Source organism: Zea mays, chromosome 5 (genome assembly GCF_902167145.1).
Source record: "Zea mays cultivar B73 chromosome 5, Zm-B73-REFERENCE-NAM-5.0, whole genome shotgun sequence".
In the NCBI taxonomy this organism is placed as follows: domain Eukaryota; kingdom Viridiplantae; phylum Streptophyta; class Magnoliopsida; order Poales; family Poaceae; genus Zea; species Zea mays.
The window spans coordinates 139,612,095-139,619,410 of NC_050100.1; positions in this window are offsets into that span (position 1 = coordinate 139,612,095).

The window sequence follows — 7,316 nt, forward strand, 5'->3', positions numbered from 1 at the left end:
CGACCATCATAGAAGTGTTGCCCCACCTTCAGGACAACCATTTTATATATATCAAGTAATCATCCCTTAGCTTTAAGGTTTTCTTTTCAAGACCACATTCAAGCTAGTGCTATTTGTCTTGCATCTTATTTACTATCTCACTCCCCAAGGTCCACTAGTAGGAAAAGGCTCAAAGCCTGTGGTGCGGTATATTTTTACATGTTGATTCGGTTATCAACCGCCTGTGCTATTTTTAGTGGCGGTTCCTTAAGAAATCCGCCACTAGAAATCGTATTTCTACAAGCGGTTCCTTAAGAAAACCGCATGTAAAAATCCATGATTTCTAGTGGTGGTTTTATTAAAGAATCGCATGTAGAAATCGATTTTCTAGTGGCGGATTCCTTAAGGAACTGCCACTAGAAATCATTTTTATCCTTAATTTTTCGAATTTTTCCAACAATCTCGTATGATGAAACCACCAAACTGAAAGTTGTAGATCTCTAAAAGTTATGAAACTATGTAGTTGACGACTTTTTTATTTGAAAACATTTCAGTCCTCAAAAATTGCATCTAAATCTGTCAAATTTAAAATTCAAATTTTGCAAACGACCTCGGATGAGAAACGTGTCAAAATAAAAGTTGTAGAACTTCAAAAGTTTTTGAACTTTGTAATTGACAACATTTTTAGTTGAATCCGTTTACGGTCTCAAACAAGCAATTTACACTCAGTTGGTTGTAATATATGGACAACAAAACTACAATCTAGACACAAAGCATGTGTCACACCCGGATTTAAGAGATAAAGCCGAGTGCGTGTCATATGTGTGCCAAAGAAGAACAACACGTATAATGACCAAGTGTATAGAGATAAATGTCACAATCATTATTACATATCGGAAGTGTCTTACAAAAATAAATAATAACAATTGTTGGGGGCCTTCGGCTTCCGAAGGTCCTCAAAAACATGATTTGACAATGTTTTCCAAGTGAAATATGTGGGCAGGTATCTTCGGAATCGGATCGTGAGCATACAAGAGCACAATCAGGACGAAGCCTGAACAAGATTATGACGAAGGTCTAGATGATCACGAAGCTGTGCACGGGAAAGCTTCGGCATGATAGCAGAAGAGGGGAACCGACTTAAAGATGAAAAGGCAAATTAGACCTCGAAGAATTACTATAGAGTTATTAGCAAATGTAAAGGGCATGAATGTAATTCTACATGGGCTGCGTCCCTTGCCTATAAATAGATGAACAGTACTCCTGTACTGTTCACGCTGACTTGGCATTTGCTTTTTGCATCACGCCTTGTACCTTTACTTTCCATCAAAACGAAGGTACATTTATAATTTGTTATTCTGGATATGATAGTGCAAATAAAAATAAATTGGCGATAATATCTATATTATTCTTCATATTTCGTATATGAATTCTTCCTTATCATCTATTGTACTTACGAAGGTTTTTTTCCTTCATAACCTTCGTCCGGAATTCATTATATCCGAAGGGATATAATGTCTTGAAGGACAAAAGACTTTAATATTTAACACATTTTATGTTGCCTTGTTCTTAAGTCTTAGCGTTTGAGAACAAGTCCCCAACATTGGCACCCACCTCCGGTGAACTCACGTCCATTTTTTGAGTTTTGAACACCTTCGGCAAGCATCACCTTCGTCATGCCGCTGAAGAAAGCTTCAGCAACAGGGGCTGCCACTCTGCAGCCGCTGGATCCCAATCAGGATGTCCTTTCTCTTAGGGAGGCCCGAAGCCAGAAGAGGAAGGCCACCAGTCCAATGCCTCCGGAGGACGACTTGGATCAGGAAATCCAAAACTTGGAGATGCTCCATCAACAGGTCCAACGGAAGAAGGAAAAGATGGCTCGTCTAGCTGACCTACAAAGGCAGATAGACGAAGCCTCTGAAGAAGTTCGTCATCTTGCTCAAGATGACCAGAACCGAAGGCCTCCGCGCAAAGAGCTTCATCAGAAGGGCTTCTACAACGAGGACGACTGGTATGAAGATTTCCATCATGGAAATTTTGCTTTTGATGATACTTCTCCTCTGTCAACAGAACTGCAGGCTACACCTTGGCCCCAGTCTTACAAGCCACCCCAACTCCCCATGTACGACGGTCATTCAGACCCAAAGCAATTCTTGATGAGTTATGAAGCAACCATATCTTCGTATGGTGGCAATACTGCAGTCATGGCAAAGTCTTTCGTCATGGCTATCAAGAGTGTTGCACAAACCTGGTACTCCTCTCTTCGGCCAGAAACAATCACCTCATGGCAAAAGCTGAAGGACATGCCGATAACCAGCTTCCAAGGGTTTCAAACGAAGCCGGTCACTGCTCAAGCTTTATTCCAGTGCACCCAGGACCACGAAGAATACCTTCTGGCGTATGTTCGAAGGTTCCTGCGTCTGAGGGCACAGGCACCAACGGTGCCCAATGAAATTGTCATTGAGGCTATGATTAAGGGGCTTCGGCCGGGACCTTCAGCTCAATACTTTGCTAGGAAGCCTCCTCAAACTTTGGAGAAGCTGCTCCAAAAGATGGACGAGTATATTCGAGCTGACAATGACTTCCGCCAAAGAAGGGAGGAAGCATACAGGTTCTCTGAAATGACCAGGGGCTTCGGAGGAAGATTCCATCCGAGGCACGTCAGGTCAATTCACAACTCTGCTCAGAGTGATGATAGAGGGAGTCAACAGCAAAGGCCACAGTACTCCTCGCAAGCTTCGGGGCAGCAGCAAAGCTCTTTCCGGCCGCCAGCTCCAAGGGGCAGAGGCGCCAGGGGCTTCGGAGGAAGATTTGGGGATCAACCAAGGAAAATTTATTGTCTATTCTGTGGTGAGGACAAGGGCCATACCACCAGGATGTGCCATGTTACCATCCAGAAGCAAAAGGAGATAGCAGAAGCTGCAGCGCAACAAAGTCAGCCGAATCAAGTCATGCATACTGCTTCGTACCATTCACATTATATTCCAGAATATGTAGGCAACCACCCTGCAGCTTCTGTTGCTTCAGCAAGCCATCCCCAAGCATCTTGGCTACAACCACCACCTCCACCACCAACGCAACGAGGCCAGCAGCCAGAAGGGAGTCAGCACACTCACCTTCAACGGGATTTCAGAGAAGAGTCCGAAGCTCGCACAGTCAATAGCACTGTGCCAGAGTCGAAGCACATTTACTAACAAATATCCTACCCCGACAGCAGTTTTTCACATTCAGTATTATTTTCTTTTTAATAAGGAACAATTATGGGAGGCTTAAGTGCTTTTTGTCATTTTTAATCTCTTGTAACAGTTTCGATTTTTACCATAATGAAAATATATCTTCTCCATAGGCTTAAGTTGCCGAAGCATAAGAATTTATGGTGGCAAGGAGGACCTTCGACTTATCAAAAATTTTGTTCTAAGGAACGCAGCGTAATTTCTTCGAAGCAGCAAAAAGTCATTCCTAAGGGAGCGCAGTGTAAGTTTTCTTCTCAAAAGTCGTTCCGAAGGGAATGCAGAGCTTACAGCGAAAAATAAACGCTGATTTCGCTGAAAGTAAAAGGCGAAGAAGCTCCTAAGGGAGGCTTACAGCGAAAAATAAACGCTGATTCCGCTGAAAGTAAAAGGCGAAGAAGCTCCTAAGGAAGGCTTACAGCGAAAAATAAACGCTGATTCCGCTGAAGTAAAAGGCGAAGAAGCTCCTAAGGGAGGCTTGCAGTGAAAAAACATCAACCTTCGGTAAATATCATTTTGCATAACATCACATCATTACATCATTTGCATAGCATAACATCATACATCATGTTGCATCAACAACGCAAGAAGGGAATCTCAGTATTGATATTTGAAAATTGTTTCAAAGAAATAGTGACAAGTCACAAAAAATAGCTATTGAAGAGTTATACCTTCGTCAAACTCTGAAATGGAAAGATCTATTGGTTATTGACTTTACGAGGATTGGTTACTGATATTATGAGAGCACGGATATTGTTTACGAAGCATGAAAAGAAGGGAAGGTGTTTTTCGCCGAAGGCTCAAAAACGGTATGTATAAGAAATTTCATGCATCGTAAAGAATAGAATCATAAACAACTAATATATTACATTCAAAGTTACAAAATATTACACATGTTTCTCAACAAACATTACATTCTAAATGTTTTTGCAACAGCATCTAATCTTCCCTTAGAACTACTTCTGCAGCTTCATTTAGTAGTTGATCAACAACCTTATCCATGATGGCTTCGGCCATTTTCCTAATTTCGTCATCCCCCTTCGCGTGGGGGCCCGCAGATGGCTCAGCAGGTCCTGAGGGAGGAGAAGATACGGCTATATTACTATTACAAACCGTAAACAAGTTCGAAATCAAAAAATTACAACAGAGCCAAAAACCACTAGTTAGTACCTATTTGCCCTTCGAGCTCTGCACTTTTCTCAGCGGCCTCTGCTACTTTTCTAGCGTCATGGATGCCTTTTTCGTATAATTTCTTGGGTCATTTCCCGGCCACCGTTGTCCCAGATGTCGGTGAAAAATTTTCCACCGACCAGGCTCGCTTCGGCCGAGGGGTCTTTTATACCTTCGGAGGATAAGGCGGCTTCGGATTGTGCCAAAAATTTCACATGCTCACAGCCCTTCCTCTCCAAAATGGTAGCAATCCCCTGGCACCCGAAAAGGCACATATGTCTCCGCGGCTATTCAAAATTTCTTCAAAGGCCTCAGCTTCGTGGCTGATCCATTCGATTGGGCCTTAGGGGTCACCCCTTATGAAGTTCTCTTCACTTGAAAAAGCGCCAACGCTGGCGAAGCTGGTTTTTACTTTCTTAACACATTCTATAGATTTCTCATAGCATCTTTTCTTAGATGCACGAAGCTCTTCAACGCTTTTTTCCAAATGGTTTGCTCATTGTTCACTGATTTCTCGTTTTGTTTCTTCAAGTGTGCGTTCCTCTTTAGCTCTGGCTAGTTGTTTTCGGAGATCTTCAATTTCACGCCTCTGAGCCTCAGCTTGAACCTTAAAAGTAGCTTCGTCTTCTTTTATTCTATTTATCAATGAATGCAATATTTTATCTTTTTCGAGACCTTCGTTCCTTAGTTCAATTACTTCGGAACGAAGGTTGCTCAGGGCCATAACACACCCTTCATCCTCGGCATCTTTTTGGGCCCTGAGGGCATTACTAAGTATAAGGCCCTGCAAAGGAAAATGTGTGTGCGTCAATAAATTTAAGCAAACGAAAAATTTTGGTTTCAAGAAAAAATACAAAAACCTTATTTTTGCACCTTTAAGCTATTATACGTCAAGTTGTCGGCTAGCTCGTTTTTCGACAGCACAGAGAGCCCGTCTTCTAGTATTGGGAATCCGAAGCTCTTGCTCATCTCTCGACAGACAGAAATCTCCTTGCTGTCAGGGAGACAATACAAAAAGTCTTCTTCTCCACTGCCGTTGAAAATCAACGCCCCCTTTGGATATTTCAATTTTTGGGCGTAAAACTGGGCCTCTTGCTTTTCTTTTTCAGACAATTTTTTCCCCGAAGCATGACATAAAATATAATCGAAGGCTTCGGAAGAAGCTTCGGGGGCGGCAGTACCAGTTCCTTCAGCCGAAATTTGTTCTGTTATTTTTGTTTCTTCGGCTTCCAAGGATTTCACCTTGGTGGGCTCTGAAGGCCCAGCTTCAGTCTCAGATTGATGTTGTGAAGCTTCGGCATCAAATGCTTCAATATGCACTTCGGAAGTTTCGACAATTTTCTTCGGAGTTGTGCTTGAAGACTTTATTGTCTCCAAAACATCCAGCACATTAACCATCCTTTTTCTTCTGGGGGTCACTACTGGACCCTTTTGGCTTTTTGCTGCTTCAATTTTTGCTGAAGGACTTAAAATTTCTGATGTCTTTGTTTCTTCAGCCCTCGGTTCTTCTATTTTTTCTGTCGCCGGCACTTCGGCCAGCCCTTCAATATTCGGCAAGGGAGTTGGTTCTTTAGCTTCGGTGGCCGAAGAGGTTTCACCGACATATTCAGGCACTGTGGCCGGTTCAATATATCGTGGCCGGTGAGTAAGAACCTTTATCTTTTTCCTCTCCGGCGCTGGTTCACTGGGAGCGGCTGAAGCAACTTCCTTTGCTGAAGCAGTATTTTTTCTCTTCTGACCCCGTGTTGGATAACGGTAGTCAGGGTAGACAAACCCAATTGCATCAAATACTCGGTTAAGTCTCTTCTTCTTTCAGCCTCCGAAGGCCGCTGATAGTGCAGTATCTTCGGCCTTCGAGTATGACCCAAGCAGTTCATCACTTATGGCCTCAATACTCTTCAGCCAGTCGTCATCCGGCTCGACGAACTTATCTCCGTATTTGAATGTGTATTTTAGTCTAACTAGTCCACCTTCGTCATGTTCCCTGACGGTTTCCTTTAGCATTTCCCATTTATCTGCAAGTGGCCATACTCTGAAGGCAATGTGTTCTTGCATCAAATCCCTTGTCCCAATAAAAGAGCAAACCGCGCCGAAGGCTCTCTGGCATTCTTCGGCTGCTTCATCCATTTCCACCTTCGGCCTTCGGAGGCCGAAGCGTTGCCATATAGGGCGCATAATGATATCTTTAATATCTTCCCGTGTTTTCAAATCATTCTTCACATAAAACCATTCCGTCATCCAGTCACCGGGCCATCTCTTTCGAAAGGTTGGCACGGGACAGCTTGACCCAGATCGGGCACCGAAGCTGTAGCAGCCAAAATTGTTGTGATACTGCTCTTTACCCAAGGGTTTTGTCTCATACAATAGCTCATGTATGTTGCAGAAACTTTTTGCATTTGGTTCTAAACCTTGGCTCCTCACGGCCCAGACGAAGATGCCCGTCCTTATGATTGCTTCGGGAGTAATTTGATGAAGGCAGATTTCAAATATCTTTAGCACCTCCACGACAAAACTGCTCAAGGGAAACCACAGTCTAGCCTTCAAGGAGCTTCGGAATATCACAACTTCATTCTCCTCAGGAGTCGGACAAGTCTTTTCTCCTTCGTCAGCCCTCACAATAGACAAGTCCCGAAAATATCTACCCCTCATATTAACAAGATGGCTTTGTTTAATACTTGATTTACCAAAAACCGCATGGCTTGGTCGCCAAGGTCGATCTTCGGAATCTTCACCACCACTATCCACATCGTAGCTGTTACTGTCGACAGTGTCTTCAGATAAACCCTCTAAAATCTCCCTGGTAATCTTCTCTGTATTTGTCTTTGCCATTGATTGAAGAAAGTCAAGATGCATTTCCTCAGGAAGGCTTAGCCTCGATCAGCAACAGCCTTTTTATCTTCAGACATCTTTGAAAATGCTGAGAAAGTGCTCTCGAAA